The sequence below is a fragment of the Pleurodeles waltl genome, chromosome 2_2 (assembly GCF_031143425.1).
Source record: "Pleurodeles waltl isolate 20211129_DDA chromosome 2_2, aPleWal1.hap1.20221129, whole genome shotgun sequence".
In the NCBI taxonomy this organism is placed as follows: Eukaryota; Metazoa; Chordata; class Amphibia; order Caudata; family Salamandridae; genus Pleurodeles; species Pleurodeles waltl.
Genome location: NC_090439.1, coordinates 786,009,294 through 786,026,885, shown reverse-complemented (window position 1 = coordinate 786,026,885; position 17,592 = coordinate 786,009,294). Strand labels below are relative to the sequence as shown.

At 44.4% G+C, this 17,592-nt stretch overlaps 1 protein-coding gene across 1 annotated transcript in view; it reads left to right on the top strand.

The window, feature by feature from the left end:
* The window catches only part of PAG1 (phosphoprotein membrane anchor with glycosphingolipid microdomains 1), a 483,338-nt gene that overhangs the window by 196,132 nt on the left and 269,614 nt on the right, over window positions 1–17,592 (top strand). The window contains exon 3 of the mRNA XM_069220408.1: window positions 11,920–11,982. The gene's annotated coding sequence lies outside the window, so the exon portion shown is untranslated. The remainder of the gene's footprint in view (window positions 1–11,919; window positions 11,983–17,592) is intronic.

Below are 17,592 nucleotides of genomic sequence, written 5' to 3'. Positions count from 1 at the left end.
GCAGTGGATCACATCCACTTAAAATCAGTGCATTCAGGTGGACTAAACATTATACCACCCGATTGTTGCAAGACTCCATTGATTCCACATTCAAAATGGAGTCAGTACTCTTGATGCCTTTAGAAAATCCAACAGTGTCATAAGAACAGTCATTCTGCGAAGTTTTATACTGTCTGAGGAAGGAGGAGGCCCCAAATATCTATCTATCTATCTATCTATCTATCTATCTATCTATCTATCTATCTATCTATCTATCTATCTATCTATCTATCATACATACATACCTAGGCAGCAACATTGCTTGAAACATTCCAAAAAAAGGCTTCATCCAATATTTGGGCTTGGCATGGATAGTTTTAATTCATACCCATCATGTTTGTAGGAGAGGGTGGGAAACAAAGATGGTGTCAAAAAGTGATTTTTCCAATTTTATGTCCCCTAGGAATTTTTGCTCTCCAATACAGAAAAAAACGCTGCATGGACATACACCTACCTAGGCATGTCAGTAGACCTTTATTCAAGGAAATGACTTTGCTTAATTTGATCTGCCCCGTAGTTTTCAATAAATTAGCTTTTAAAAATAATTTTCTGGTGGAATTGAAATAATTAAAACAGTAAAAATCCCTGAACCATTAGTCTTCATAGGTATGGGAAACTGGATTCACGTGCTTTCTGCAGACCAAAATTAGGAAACAAATAAAATAAAAAATATGATTGGACTATGGCACTTATACTGTTGCCCTTTCCGGTCCCTCAGTCCCAAGTCCTGGTCCGAAAGCCGGAAGCCCACTGACTGGTTGGTCATTACTTGAGTAAACTGTTACAACTGTCATTACAGGACTCCAGGCCTGAGTCCAGAGTCCTGAAAAATAAAAACGAAGGCACAATAGGGATCAGAGGGAGTATACCCTGACTGTTTGTCCCAAATGCAGAGATCTTTAAGTCAAACTTTTCTAAAAATATATATATATATATATATATATATATATATATATATATATATATATATATATATATATTTTAAGTAGTTTTTTTCGAAGGGGTCACAGATCTCGAGGCAAGGTTTCTGGACTCCAGTATGGCATCAGAGGTCATGGAACTCTGCCGTGAGGTCTGCCAAACCTCAACAAATGGTTGTGGACTCATTTTAGACCTTCCACAAGGATTTGTTCTGATGAGATACTGGATCTGTGGCCCCTGAAGGAGTCCAACCTTTGTTCACAATCTTGTGTAGGGTCATGAACCCAAACGCAGGTGAATGAAATAGGAGACCAGCCTCGACTTGACCGCCCAAAGGTTGTGTGAAGCAAGGGTTGGCACCCAGGTGGGTTTGGTTTAGCCCACAAGACAGGCCCTGCTGCCAACTTATATTATGCTAGGCTGAAGGCTATTCATAACTGTGTGGAGCAGTGGCTGACTGTCTGTGGCAGGGCGGCCTGAACCTCCTCTGTGCATGGCCAAAATCCAGGTAGGGTATAGTTTCATGGAAAGTGCTCAACGCTGGATAGCTGAACCACTGTTGACTGGAAATGCGGTCAGGATGTGTGCATGCACTGTGAGACTGCCCATAATGTAAACATACTGGAGAGCAGCTTGGTTCAAACTCCACAAACATTGCTAACATCAATCGATCATTTCTAGAATGCACTACTCACCCATAGGATCTCAAGGCGCTAGGGAGGGTCCTCAGAGATCAGTCGAAGAGCCAGGTCATGAGGTCCTTCTTGAACTGAGGCAGCGATGGTGACTGTCTGAGATGCAGTGGTAAGATGTTCCAACCTTTAGCTGCCAGGTATAAGAATGATCTTCCTCCAGCCGAGGACATCTTTATGCGGGGTACATTGGTGAGCGACTGTTGGGATGAGCGGAAAGGTCTGGAAAGGGGAGTACCAGGTGATGCAGTGGTTGAGATCAATGGGTCCGCTGTTGTGGAGTGCTCTGTAGGCGTGTACGAGGAGTTTTAAGTTGATCCTCTTCTGGACGGGGAGCCAGTGGAGGTTCTTCAGGTGTTCTGTGATGTGTTCTTGGCGGGGAGGTCTAGAACGTGTCTGGTGGCATTGTTCTGAATTTGTTGCAGCTTGTTTATGTTCTTCTTGGAAATTTCAGCACAGAGGGCGTTGGCGTAGTCAAGTCTGCTTGTGATGAGGGCGTGTGTCACAGTTTTCTGGCAGTTGGTATCCAGCTGAAAATCTTTCAGAGGAGTCAGAGGATGTGGTAGCAAGTGGAGGCAACGGAGTTGACCAGCCTGGTCATGGTGAGCATTGAGTTGAGGATGACACCGAAGTTTCTAGCGTGGTCTGTAAGGGTGGAGCGCCTGCTGAATGTAGAGAGCCACCACGTGTCATCCTAGGCTGATGGGGATGGTCCCAAAATTAGGATTTTGGTTTTGTCGGAGATCAGCTTTAGGCAGTTCTCCCTCATCCAGATGGTGACTGCTTCCATTCCATCTCTGAAATTCTTCATGGCTGTTGAGGGGTTCTTGGTCAGGGAGAGGATCAACTGGGTGTCATCAGCATAGGAGACGATGCTCATGTTCCTGACGAGGGGGGCGAGTGGGATCATGTAGACGTTGAACAGCATGGGGCTCAGCGATGATCCTTGGGGTACTTCACAGCTGATGTCAGTGGGTTCTGATAGATGTGGCGGGGGCCTGACTCTCTGTGTTCTTCCTGTTAGGAAGGAGTTGTTTCTCCACTTCTTCTCCAGCCTCCTGCATAAACACTTTGATTCCTGGAGTGTGGAAGTGAACCAACTGACTTTCTTGGAGGAGTGTTTCCCTGAAGTTGTCCGGAGAGGGGCTAAGGTGTCAGCGCAGTTGGTGATCCATTCGTGGTGGTTGCAGGCTGTTGTGTCTGGGTAGGGAGTTGCTGAGGGTGCTGGTAAGTTACTCCTCTGAGATCTGGTTCCATTTTCTGTAGGCGGGTGTGTTGAGTGGGTTTGCACTACGGGCACTGAGATGACAAATGGATGTTGTGGTGGTCCGTCCAGTGTAGCGCGGTCATGTCGGTGATGATGATGTTGCTGCTCGTGGAGAAAATGGGGTCGGGAGTGTGTATGGCGGTGTGCGACGGTGAGGTGACGGTTGATTGAGCCAGATTGTGTCCAGGTTCTCGAGTAGTGTTGATGTGTTGTGGTCACTGAGATCATTGAAGTGGAAGTTGAGGTCACCAAGGAGAATGTAGTTGCTGGAAGCGAGTGAGTGGGGGGCTATGAGGTTGACAATGGTGTCGCCTAACGCTGGGCGTGGTTGGGTGCTCTGTAGATGAGGGTGCCTTGGGTGGTGGTCTTAAGGGTGGTGTGAACTTGGAAGTGAAGGTGCTCCATGATGGGGATGAATTCCTATGTGCTTAACGTCAGTTGAGGGTGGTTTTGTGTGATGGCTATGCCGCCTCCTGGTCTGGATGGGTGATCCTTGCGTAGCAGCTTGTAGTCTCTGGGGATGGCGATGTCCAGTCCAGATGTTGTGTTAGTCCAAGTCTCAGTGAAAAACGCAAAGTCCGAGTGCGTGGTTTCTATCAGGTCCCAAAATCTCCACAGCGTGTTTATGTAGGTAGCAGACGTCAAGAAGGATGCACTTGAGGTGGCTTAAAGACGGTTGTGGCGCTGTGAGGGCTGGCGTTTGTCGTGCTGAGAATGTGAGGTTGCAGTGGATTAGGAGAAAGGTCCGTGGGTGTCTTTGGGGGAGACAGGGTGACAATTGCTCCGGCAACACCATTCTCTCCAATCATTACCCTGGCAATCATCCTTGACTCTACTTAGATTGCCTTTCTGACCATACATAGATGGCTGATGATTTCCATTGTTAAAATTATACATACTGCTACATTGACGTTCACCCGCCACTCCAACACTTGACAAAAGGCTACCCGAATTCCTTCAGATCACCCACTGTGAGCACATTGTGTAGAAGATCACAGACTGACTGCCTTTGACAATATTTGGCGCCCCTTTCTCCTGGAGAAAGGTGTTAGTGCATCAGACCTTAATAAGTATACTTACAAGGCGACGCGAATAGGTCGATGTACCTTTTGACTCACAATTAAGTTCTTACCATAGCTACAGTACATAATCAACAATCAATACACAATAATCAACAATCATTAATAATCAATAATCAATGGAGTCAGTAAATGTCACGCACCATGACTTTCAGCCATGAATAACCACACCTTTAGTAAATGTTTAGTAAGTTAATTTCCCTATATTAACAATGCTAAGGTCATGTAGATTAATCTCAATATCAAATGAAACACATACAAAAACAGCACTGGTTGTCCAAAGCGGCGGAAGAAACGCAATCTTATAAAGGCTTGAACCACAACACATTCTAGAGCTACAGGGCAAATCAATAGTGGAGTCAGCTGCGACAAAGATATAACATACATGGAATTCAGCAAGATAATTCATCAATTGTTACTCCCTGTAATTTTCAGTCATTTGTGAGGGCCCTAAACTAACGTCAGATTAGCATCAGCATGTTGGGCTACATGCAAAACAATTTCGAAACACAAATTTGGAAAACATCTATGTTTGAAATGGCTTTTCTGCAGGGTCACCCCCAAACTTTTGGTCTTCCTCCTTTTTTTCTGACCTCATTTTTGCTGGCTTTAGGACTCTGCGCGCTTTACCACTGCAAATCAGTGCTAAAGTGCATATGCTCTCTACTTAAAACATGGTGACATTGACTCATACCCAATTGGCTTATTTAAATTACTTGTAAGTCCCTAGTCAAGTGCAGTACATGTGCCCAGGGCCTGTAAATTAAGTGCCACTAATGGGCTGCAGCACTGGTTGTGCCACCCACATAAGTAGCACCCTAAACATGTCTCAGGCCTGCCTCTGCAGTTGCCTGTGTGTGCAGTTTCACTGCCACTTCGACTTGGCATTTAAAAGTACTTGCCAAGCCTTAAACTCCCCTTTTTCTACATATGTCACCCCTAAGGTAGACCCTAGGTAGCCCATAGGGCAGAGTGCTATGCAGGTAAAAGGCGGGACATGAACATGTGTGTTCTATATGTCCTGGTAGTGTAAAACTCCTAAATTCGTTTTACACTGCTGTGAGGCCTGCTCCTTTCATAGGATAGCATTAGGGCTACCCTCATATACTGTGAGTGGTAGATCCTGAAAGGGGACCTTTTGCACTTCTAAGCCACTCTTTGAAGTCTCTTCCACTTCAAAGGCACATTTGGGTATTTAAGCAGGGTCTCCGACCCTACCAACTTAGACACTTCTTGACAAGACATTCTTGTCACAGACATTTCCTTGAAAAGAGAACCTGAACCAGAACCTGCAACTTGCCAACAAGAACTGCCTGGTTGCCCAAAGGACTCACCTGACTGCTTTCTGATAAGGACTGCTGCCTTGCTGTTGCCCTGCTGCCTTGCTGCTCTCTGGCTGTGCTGAGAAGTGCTCTCCAAGGGCTTGGATAGAGCTTGCCTCCTGTTCCTTGAAGTCTCAGGACCAAAAAGACTTCATTCCTGCAGGAAGAAATCCCGGTGTGGCAAAAATTGACACACTGCCTGCCAGAAACGACGCACCGCCTGCCAGAAATGATGCATAGCCTGCATTGCGATGAGAAAATCACTGCACGCTGAACCGGAATGATGCAGCCCGACTTCGCAAGGGGAAAATCGACGCAGCGGCAGCGTAGTGACTGGAAATTCAAACCACGGCCCACTGAATCGCACAGCCGAGCCGGAATGACGCAGCCCGACTTCCTGAGTGGAATTGACGCAGCACCTGCCGTGTGGTAGAAATTTCCAAGCAACGCCCAGTGGATCGACGCAGCCCCTGTGACTGCGTCCTTTCAGCACTGGATTTCAATGCATCGCCCCTGGGCCATACAAAAACCCCGCAACCCGAAGAGGATCCAAGACCGAGCGCCAGAAATCAATGTAAAGCCTTCCCTGCGTGAGAATAAACGATGCATCGCTGTGTGCGGCCCGAGAAATCGACACACACCTCCCTGTTTTCCACGCATCTCCTCCTCTGCGTTCTTTGCAGAGATTTTGAACACAGACCAGGTACTTTGTGCTTGCAAGAGACATTTATTGCTTTTAAGAGACTAAAGACACTTTATATAATTTTTACAACGATATTCCAAAATATACTTATTGCTTCTTAATCGTTTTGACCTGCATTTATCCAGATAAATATTATAAATTTTCTAAATGCTGTGTGGTGTATTTTTGTGGTGTTCTACTGTTATTGTGTGATTTATTGCACAAATACTTTACACATTGCCTTCTAAGTTAAGCCTGACTGCTCAGTGCCAATACTACCAGAGGGTAGGCACAGGATAATTTGGATTGTGTGTGACTTACCCTGACTAGAGTTAGTGTCCTTGCTTGGACAAGGGGTAACCTGACTGCCAACCAAAGACTCAATTTCTAACAATCTAGCTGTGGATCTATCAAAACAGCGCAGTTGGTACCTAGAAAGAAAAAGCATAAAATGCATAGCAGTCACGTTTCATTATATATACCTAACCTCGGGATGGGTCAGCAAAGCAGAATCAGTCTTCGTCCTCAGGTCATCAGTCGATCAGCAAAGCATCAGGCTCTCAGTCAGAGAAAATGAGCCCAATGTCAGTATGAATCTCAAATATCTCCTAAAGTCTTGTCTTCTCTCAAAATCTGAATGTCTCTCTAGATCTCAAGTCTGAAGGTCTTTTCCCTCTGTCGCATTGTTATATCAAAGTCACCTAAACTATCCCCTAATTCTATATTAGTCAGGTAATCATATGTTCATACTTTACCCAATAATATTTCTATACCAAATCTATGAATTCTAATATTTAACTAGTCACATGCAGTAGATTGGTCCGCCTTACAGTGTTATCATCTGGCTTGTCAGGTAACAATATTGCTGCATCTTCAGTATCTTCATTGTTCTTGTCCTGGGAAAGTCAGTCTCACGCACATTACACATAAAATGTTACAGTAGCAGGAACATCATCTCCTAGCAGTCGGTTCTCACAAAAAGCTTCTGTTAAGCACATTTATCAAGACAATGGACATTTCACAGTTTAATTCACTCGGTCAGCGTTTTTATTAAACGCTAAGAAATACAGCTTCTGCATGAGGCCTGGCGAAATAGGCCAAAGCCTGCTAAGTTAAGGCCTACAATAAAGCTAAAGCATACTTCATAACCCTTAATATGACATATTACTGCATTAATCTAGTACAGATATTTAATAAGTATTCATCATTAATTAGTGCATTTCGTGAACATTGGCGGCCATTCTTCGAGGTCACATTTCCAAATGCGTGTATTATTTTTCTGCGTTATTTCATTTTCTACATAAACCCAATATTCAAAATACATAAACACCCAATACAACTTATTAAAGACACCTGTGCTAGCAAAGGCTAGGACTAAATTGTCCTGCACATACATCTGCTACTGTTATTGCATTGATGCTTGCTTATGGATGCGCCCGGGCCACGACCGTTGGATATGATCACCATTTGACATACTTTCTGATCTCACTAGTCTCAGTGTCCACTAGCTGTTGATGCTACGTCATTTACACTCAGCTTCCTACCTTCAGACAGAGAATGTGGTGATTAGTTGTTGGCTTTTTATGTTGCCTCTACATGTTAGTTAAGAAAACTTTGTAATCTCTCATCTCTAGAGTGATTGGTGTTGTGCCTTCTCTGATCTGTATACTTTTGTTCATCTTTGTTGCGGCCCACCCAGTTTCCCCACCTTTAACTCCCCACCCATCCCCTGCTAAGGGATGTGATACCAGAAGGCATATACTTAGTTCTTAATAGATTGTTACTCCATGTTATCCTTGCCTGACGTAGCTGTGTATAGAATGATGCAAAAATAACTTGTTAGCACCTGAAATCTTGAAGTTGTCTCAGCCAATTGGATGCTACGGAAAACATTCGTCAACTAATACATCTTTCACAGTGATAGTGTTGTAGTGAGGAAGCTTGTCTTATTATTATTTTGGGAGTTTAACAGCTAAGCTTGACCACTAGGAGCATTTAGTAATAGAACTGTGGTCTTGAAGTATGGGTAAGAGAGAAGGAGCAGAGTTCCAAATATTTGTTCCAAAATGGAGAAAAATTATGATGAATTAAAACACAACTTCTAGGTTATTGGTCGGACCACATTTGATTTCTGAGGTTATGTTTTGTGTGTGGTTTGTGATCTCACTGCTCAGTAAATGTGTGTAGTTTAAAAGCACTGCTGACCACTTCTGTCGATTTAAGTTAGAGAGGACTCTCAACAGTTATTGCGGTGATGGGGGAACCGCTAAGTACTATTGGCCACATTGGCCAAGTATACTGGTATTGGTAGCCCCATGGAGTTACCAATAGCAGGGTAACAAGCAGACTTAACTGGGGATCACAAGTGGACCCTTTGGTTCCACTGAGAAATTATAATTTACTAGGGAATCTGGAATACGAGACCTGATCATCTGGTAATCCCGCATTTTCCCCTGGGTTTTCTGTAGGAGGTTTGGCTGGTTTAACTCAGTTACTGGTCCCATAGTGAATTCCATGGGACTAGTGCTGAGTCCCCTTGCAGGTAAGTACTTCATGCTCCAAGAACGTCCATTCCTCTGGAGGCACGGAAGTGGAGGTGTGTTTTTTCGCATATAAGCAGTGCTAACATTGTTTTATTTCTACATATATTTTTAGCTAAAAAATGCAGTGTAAAACCATAGCCAAGTAAATGATTAGCGCTATCTGTAACTGAAGTAAGTTGCTTAAGAATTAGATGTCTCTCGCACATTGTAGACTGTGCACATCAATATTAAGATGACGTGTACAGTGAACTGAGCTGAAGGACACAAGTAAGAAGTATGAATGCGACTTTATGTAAAGTAAATGGGGTCACCCAATACACTTAGGTCGAGTTTGTGCTGTATAAAACAGAGAGAGGGAGAGTGTGTGTGTCAAAAAACAAAATACATTTGACACTTTCAAGCTGTTACTAATTGAAATATGGAACGATCAGAAACGCAGTGCATTCAGGTCCTTTTGGTGTCTAGGATGAGAAGATTCAGTTTAATAAGCATTAATACGGTGCTTTTACATTCCAGTACATCCTGCTAAGAAAAGCCTTTGAGGCCGAATACCAGTGCAGATTTGTGATCTGCTGACAGTCTAGGCTTTGCTAGAAAGAAACGCCGATCCTTTATATGGAGAGGAATGCGCCTCAAGTTGGGCATTTATTTGCGCGCGACCTAGGAGCTCTGGGTAACCAGGGACCACAGATCTCCCCTTAAACTCATGCTCTTCCGAAGCCAGAGGAAGCTTCTTAGTGGTTGCTAGGTAAGGAGCAGTATTAGCTTACTCGCTCACTGGTTTGGTCGCTTTCCTGATTTACTTTCAGTTCAAGTGACAGTATTTCCAAGCGCATTTTCTCATTTTTTACCATTAAAATGTTAATTATAACACTATACTGCTCGGCAGAACTCATGTGCGCCGAAAGCAGAATTTTGGCCATTGGCGCAACTAGGCTGCGTTTATAACTTCAAGTCCAGTCTTAAAGCTTCTTTCTTTATGTGACTATTTATATATATTTATATAATGGATTTTACTGCACCGTGTTAACATATATATTGTATTAATTACTTTTCTTTACATAAGTATATACATTATCTTTCTTTTCCTGTATGAAATTGTTCCAATGAGAAATACTTTATCACAGGTTGGGTCTTGTCCATACTGTACAAAACCGGTAATAAGTAAATACATGTAAAGTGTGTAATCTGTTTACCTCTCTCCTGGTTGTCTCTTCTCTGAAAACTCTAAAGATCATCTGCAAAGAGGCAAAGTTAAACTTCAGCTTCTTTACACTCTCACTGGTTAGAGAACTTAGAATTATGGCTCTCACTAACAGACGGAGCGACAGAAAGAAGGAGCGAGTCTCTCTCTCTCTCTCACACACACACACAAACTCTCTTACTCTCTCACACACACTCTCTCACTCACACTCTACTTTACTTGCAGCCTCGCTCTTTCTTCCCCTCTTACTCACACTAGCAGGTTTCTTATTCTGTCTGCCCCCTCTTTTCCTCACAGAAATTGCCACCTAGACCCTCCCGCTTCTGGTTCATGACCTCTGCCACTCCCTGGTTCTTTGCCGCCTGGCCCCTCTCCCTGCCTGTCCAGCCCCACAATGCCTCTTCTCTTCCTACCTCATTGTCCAGCCTCAGATACCTAAATCTGGCTACCCATAATGCACTTCTGCTGTGCTGGCCATTGCGCCATGAGCGGCTAAGAGTAAAGTGTTCTTTTCACAAAGCTTCTCCCTCATTCCGTTTCTTACTAGTTCCTACTTCCCTCTTACCTGGTCCTTCCGTTCTGCTTCTTATGCTTCCCCAGCGCTCTAGAGGTGGCCTCAGGTCTGCATTAAGCACCTTATGATGAAACACCATAAAATAATCCCTCGTCATTTTTTTGTTGTTGTTGACTTGACACAGTATATTAAATGCCTTACATCGCTCTAAATATCATAATTTTGACATTTCTAAGCAATGTAAATAACGAATATTGCTCCTTTGCTGTAACCATGAATTATTTGTTGCAAGGCGATGATTTGTCCCATTATCTATCCCCACAACACTTTTTCAGGACCTGGAGGTGGCCATTGTTAGACTTCCAGATGCCTTAATGACACAGGCTAGTTGGCCGCCTGGCAGGTCTCTTGCCCTGGCTGTGCTAACAGTGGTTCTCGGGGTCCTGTTAGTTGACTGGAACCTGTGGATTTGATGGGACAGTTCCGTTTTTTTGTCATCTTCCCCTACAGAAATCAAGACATTTAGATTATATCCCGGTTGTTCGGAGATGCCCGACTGACCTCAGTGAAGGAATTATTAGCACTGCATATCTGAAAACAACGCAATTACATAACTGATATGTACCAATGGCGCCTACTGAGCCCTCTACCACCAGGGACCTGCCTACCTGAACCACTGGCTACACTTCCACCACCTCTTGAGGAACCATAGCTCCACACACCTTGCCCTCACACAGATGCCCCACGTACGCTACTGCCGCACCGGAGGACGCTCCTTCTCCCATCTTCCCGCCAAACCTTGGAACAACTTCCACCTCCGCATCTCACCTTCGCTGACAGACTCCAGAAAGGGGCTAAAGACCTGGCGCTTCGATGAAACCCACAGCAAAGCGCCAGGAAACCCTTGCGTGTCACAAGCTGTGCTATATAGATACTACCCAGTTGATTGATTGCAAAGGTTATTTTCAATGACCCCTCAGTACCTCATTTTCTGTGTCTTGTATGTTGGTGAGTGACGTTAGTTATCCAGGGGAGTCCCACTACTGGTCAGCATCCTTCGTAAATGTGGAAGTGGCCAGGGGAATAGGGAACAACATCCTCAAGCTTTTTCATTTAATCAAAGCAGTTCGGATGCTCTTAATTTAAAAAAAAAAAAAAAAACAGTTCCTGAATGGTTGCGTTCACGAGGGTTGAGAGGGGAGAAGAATCGTCTCCTCTGCTGTGAAGTGAGGAATTGGAGTGTTGGCTGAAGAAACAAGCCTTTTCTAGAAGGTGCCTGCTGCCTGATAAAATGTTAATGTGTGTAGTTGGTTAATTGAGTCTGAAGGGTGGGACTCAGTACAGGCTTTAATTGATAGAATCTTGAAATCGTCATTTTAATTGAAACAATAAGTTTTGAAAGCACTGTAAAAGTTTAAACATACTTATTGCACATTTTAGAACATGTGTATAATATGTGCAGCCTTATACGGTGTGTAATATAGTTTTGTTAAACTGCACGGTACACATACACATCCTCCCATCACATATGGATCTTCTTGGTGTGTGCATTGGCTCAGTGATCTAATACTTAACTAATGCATAATTAGTGACGTGGCTGTGTTGGTTTTTCAGAGGCATGAATAAGGCCCAATGTTGTGTTTTTTTTCCTCACAGAACATTCTTAGACGAGTCCTTCCCATTCACTGAGTCACCTGGACCACCGCGCGTGACTGGAAGGTAATGTGTCCTCCATGTCTGTTTTTTTTCTTAACCATAGGTGGCATGTTTGTCCTCTTTCTTTAAAGTCCAGGATGTTGGTTATAATGTAGTGCGCTCCAGCAAAGTAATCAAAATAGGATTATTTGGATTCACAAGTATAAATGTGTCCACCCTGGTGACCACATCCGGAGTGCTTCACTTGAGGACCTGTCAGATACATTTGATTCATCTTGGATGCAGTGGATGGCATGATCTTATGGGCGGTTACGAGTTTATGGTGTTGCTTGTGCTATGTAATGCTTCCTGAGTACTAGTGTTGAGGGCTGCAGTCGTTGTGTGCAGTGTTATAACGCAGGTATTGGTATTTGCAGGGACTAGTGTTGTATTGCCTGACAATTGCTTTGGCACTCTCTTTGTCCCTTGCGAGGCCTAAAGCAGGTTCTGGGTGGATTATGATGGGTTTTGGTGCATGCAAGCACAATATGAGTGGGAATGCTTGTGTTCGAGAGAAGGCAAGACAATAGGGGCGAAAAATGTAAATGTGATGTTGACAACAACACATTGATCTTGGGCACTTTAGTTACGTACTTTAGCTACTCACGTGTCAATGAGAGGTGTAGGTTGTTGGGATCTGTGTGTGGAATGAGACGCTTGGATGTTGTGATGGGTGGTGGAGTTATATTATTGGAAAAGTGGGGCTTAACTTGGTAGAAGCTGCTTGTTGAGGAGAAACGTGTGTGAAGAGGCTGCCCTGGTTCCTACCGTTGTGTTGCGTTAGTAGTGCGGGAGCTGATGGTGCATGTGTGCATTGATGACTTGTGAGCTATGTGTGTTACGTAGGCGACATGCAAGAGGATCAGATATATGCTCCAGTTGGTGGAGAGATCTGTAGACAGGGTCAAGTCAGATGTTTTATTGCATGCCTGCGAGGTCACTACCAGTCCAGTTTGTTCATAAGTTGTCGCTGAACACACTTCAGGTCATTCAGAATGTGGCAGCCCACCTTATTCTGAAGGTGCCTGAACATCTGTCAGTGAGGGATGGCATTTGCTTCCTTCATTGATTGCCAGTTATAAAGCGGGTGATATATAAAGCTCCTTTGCGGGGTCTACCTGGCCCTCCACTATCAAGGTTCTGTGCTTTTCACAACAGTTTTTCAGAGGTATACCCCGAAAAGACTGCTCAAATTTTCTCTCAAGAAGGTGACTGGCCCCAGATTCTGTAAAGCCAAATGGGGTGGCCGCTCCTTCTCGGTGGCAAAGGCTAAATTTACCTGTGCACATTGTGGCCCTGGGACCCTGCCCTTTGTTCCAGAAGCAGCTTAAAACATGGCTCTTTTCTCTTCCGTGAATATGGTTCCTTGGTTGTTTCCCCACATGCACTAGCGCTTTGACACTTTTGAGTTTAGTGCACTTTACAAATATTATTCCATTCCATCATTGTGTAGTTTTATTAGACCTGGTGGGATCAAATTTGGTTCATCCGTTTCCACTAACAGATGTAGTGCATATTACAATATCCTACAGTGGGACAATGGTTAATGGAAAAGGCATATTTTCAGTCCTGTCCTTGAAGATTATCTGATCAGAGAACATGTTTCTGTGCTGTGCAGCCTTAATCAAGAATGTGAATCCCCATAATCCAGGATTTATTGCAGACCGTGATTTCAATTCAGATGTGCATCTTTGAGCAGAGTCTTCATATGGGGATGATATGTAAATATGTCCCCGTGGAGCGAGGGCGGTACAATCCCTTTTAATGCACAATGGAAGATGAGAGGGCCACAAAGGAATTCCTGCCTACAGCTGTGGGTCAGCGTAGAGCGCTACAGGTTGGCCTGATAACTCCTAAGGTTGGCTGTGTAGCTGATTTTGTAACATATTCCTCCGGCTTCGCTGCGCAATAGGCGTATGTGTTTGTGTGATTATATAGAATGGGGAGAGGCAGATCTCAAGATCCCAGTTTGTAGCCCCCAACGCAGTACATACGAGCAAGGAGACCCCTCAGAGCCGATACTATCAGTGACGTTCACAATGTAGAGAAGGCACCTAGTGTAAACTGGAGAGTGCGCTGGGCCTGGGGGTCCTTCTGCTCTGACTTAGGAAAGAGCCGAACCGTCGGCTGTCGTAAGCTATAGGTTTGTTTGCCATAGCTGGCTGTTACTTGAGAGATAGAATTTTAGCTCACTTGTGTTTTTCAGTCATCATTCTCGCATTGGGCTGTGCGATCTTTGCTTCGGCGTCTGTTTTGTCATACTCTGTTGTATGTTGAATATGTCTGGTGTTCAACACGCTGGCTATTTAGCGTTGTAGTTTTTGCCTAATTTACATTTTGTACAAAACGTGTTTGTAATTTTCCTAAAAAATAAAAAAAAGCGTAGAAGGGGACCTCCATTAGTGAGCAGATGGCGCCTACCAGAAAATCCATAGATGAGGAAATAGATCTGCAGATGGAATCCATGTGGAACGAAAATAAGAGGACAAATTAATGGGGAAAGGAACAAATCCCAAGAGTTGTTTCAAGCCATCCATGACCCCTGCGCAGACGTGAAACACACTACAGCGTGTCATTAATAATCCGCTCGGTGCGTGCGGCCCTCCTGAGCACCGCGCGCACGTTGTTTATCAGACATGGCAGCAGGTGTTTGGTGGCTGTGATCCATTTAGATATTGTGGAGTGACGTGCACAATAAAAGCATAACACTACTGCTGAACCCTGGCATTTAAACAGCACAGAGATTATGTGGGAGGATGGCATGAAAAGGGAGGTGGGCGCCTGTATCCCGTGACCACATAGACCGGAGGTCGGACTAGGGCATTTTCCCCTTGAACTAGCAACTGGTTTATAGTTCTGGCTTTCCAAGCGGGGCACAACCTTTCACCCTGGGTGAAATCACTTTTTTTCAGATCATCTAAAAGTGTATATTTGCTTACATTTTACAGTTCCTCTCCTTTAATTACCTGTTCATTGCATGTAATGATGGTGCAATGTCAACTTAAAACGCTGTGATGTCATTCAATATACGTGACGTAAGTGCAATATAAAAGAGCAGGGATGTAAATGTGTACATTAATACAATCGCGTGGTCCACGTCAATCACGAGTCTAGAGGGATACAGGATGTAGTATGTGCCTATATGGCAGCAGAAAAACAATTATGGGAAAAGTGTATTTTGTAACGTTGCTTAGGACGTTTAAATGCTTGCATCCGCCTTGGAGCAGCAGGTCGTCTGGTTTTTGGGAAAGTGCATGGAACTAAGGTCACCATGTGATGCAAGCATAGCAAGATTGAGACTGAGCATCCGTGGGAAAAGACTGAGCTCAGCGGCGGATTGTGCGTGTGCACATTGGCGATGACAATCTCCTCTGGAAATACTGTTCTCCTGAAGAAAGGTCATTCCTCGCGTCCGTTTCTGCGGGGCGGGATGTAGACCATCTGTGAATGTGGACATTTCTCCTGAGAAACGCACAGAATGCGATGATATCGGGTTTTACTGCATCTCTGGAAGTCATTGAGATTGCATCTTCTAACTCCTCCAAGGTAGGGGGTGGAAGGAAGTCTGTTCATGGAATGAGGACATAATTCACGAGGGCAGTTTGTGTGTCCGACCGTCCACTAGGGTCGCCACTTGTCAATGGAAGCAGCGTCTTCTGTGGAATCCGATTGCTTTTTAAACTGTTTGTGGGAATGGAAACGGGTGCTGCATGCAGCGAGGAAGGATGTTCTTATTTATTCATCTGCGGCTCTGCGTGCCGAAGGGGCGCATTCTCAAGGCTGAGAAGGTGATGGATAGACTAAAGGCCTGTTTCAAATACAGCTTTTCAGTGTACAGTGAACGGGCTAACAATGGTGCCACCGAGGTATCCAACAACGGGCTAACAATGGTGCCACCGAGGTACCCAAGTGAAGCGGTCAGCAGGGCTCCTGCAGCCACTGCAGACCTCAGATCGTCAATGAGGAGAGGGTACCAGAATGGAAGTAGATTAATTGGGTTCACTCCGGCAGATCATTAGTTACTATAATAGTAAATCCAATAAGGTTTTGTGTAGCCATAAAACAGACCCTACCGGCACTATGCTAGACAAAGAGAAAGAAAGGCTAGTTAATGATAATTAAAAAAAGAATCTCCTCCCGTTTCCTCAATTCATAACAATCCTGTAGCTGACAGATTGGCAGTGAAGGTCATTTCGTTCTTTTGCTTCCTGAAAAATAAGCTTCTCTCACTTATTCCAAACCCCACTCTAGGGAATGAGTAATCATATCGGAGAACTGCAGTGTCCCATAGGCCTGCATCCCTCAACTTTGTCTTAGGAATCATATGGTACTAATGTAGGAAACAACACAAACTACATTGAAACTATGTGCTTCATTAGCAACCAGTTTAATGGACTCAAGACCGCAGCAATCTGCAATCTTCTGGGGGTGCCACAAGAGTCCTGGGTGCTTAGGGCCAGATGTAGGAAAGGTTTAGCGACTTGCAAACGGCGAAAAATGCCGTTTGCGAGTCGCTAAAGCTCATCTGGTATGTAGAAATGCATTTTGCGAGTCGGAACCGACTCGCAAAATGCATTTCCGAGTCGCAAATAGGAAGGGGTTTTCCCTTCCTATTTGCGAGTCGCAATGGTATGCAATTTAAATGGACTCGCAGTTACCATCCACTTGAAGTGGATGGTAACCCAGGCGCAAACGGGAAGGGGGTCCCTTTGTGTCTGGACCAAAAAATAATTTTTCAGAGCAGGCAGTGGTCCAATGGACCACTACCTGCCCTGAAAAATACCGAAACAAAAGGTTTCGGTTTATTTTTCAAAGTGCAGCTCGTTTTCCTTTAAGGAAAACGGGTTGCACTTTGAAAAAAAAAAAAACTGCTTTATTTAAAAGCGGTCACGGACATGGAGGTCTGCTGTTCCCAGCAGGCCTCCATCCCCGTGAGTGCCCTGAATCACTATGGGGTCGCAAATTGCGACCCACCTCATTAATATTAATGAGGTGGGTCTTTGCGACCCCATAGCGACTCGCAGACGGTGTCTGAGACACCGTTCTGCATAGCAAATTGCGAGTTGCAATTTGCGAGTCAGAAGAACTCGCAACTCGCAATTTGCCTTCTTGCTACATCTGGCCCTTAGTTCTGAATCAACTGTACCCGATGATCCAGTCCCAGCTGGTATTAGAATAGCCGAGCTGAGCTCCCACAACAGCCAAGACTGAGAGCAATGATAGGAACAAGCTAAAAGTGATAGGTAGGGCAGCGGTCCTCTACACTCACTTCATGTGTTATAGGAAGGGTGGAATCCAGGAAAGACCCCAAAGCCTTGACCAAGGGTGGTAGCGTGGCAGTGTTGCTAAACTTTATGGGAATCAACAGGTACAAATTCCTGACTCCTTCCAGTTGTGAAGTGTCGCACAAAGAATGAACTTGGGGTTTGCATCCATCATCCGGTCTAAGCAGTTCCAGTCCTGAGTACCAGCATACATGTAGTGGAAACTGTTGATGTGGGAGATAAAATCGCTGGACAATCTCACAACTAACTGCCTACATGTACTTAGGGTGCTTATGAAACTAGATCTAGATGGCTGGTGTAAGATCTACACATAAACATTCAACATTCAACACGTTGGTGACCAGCAGAA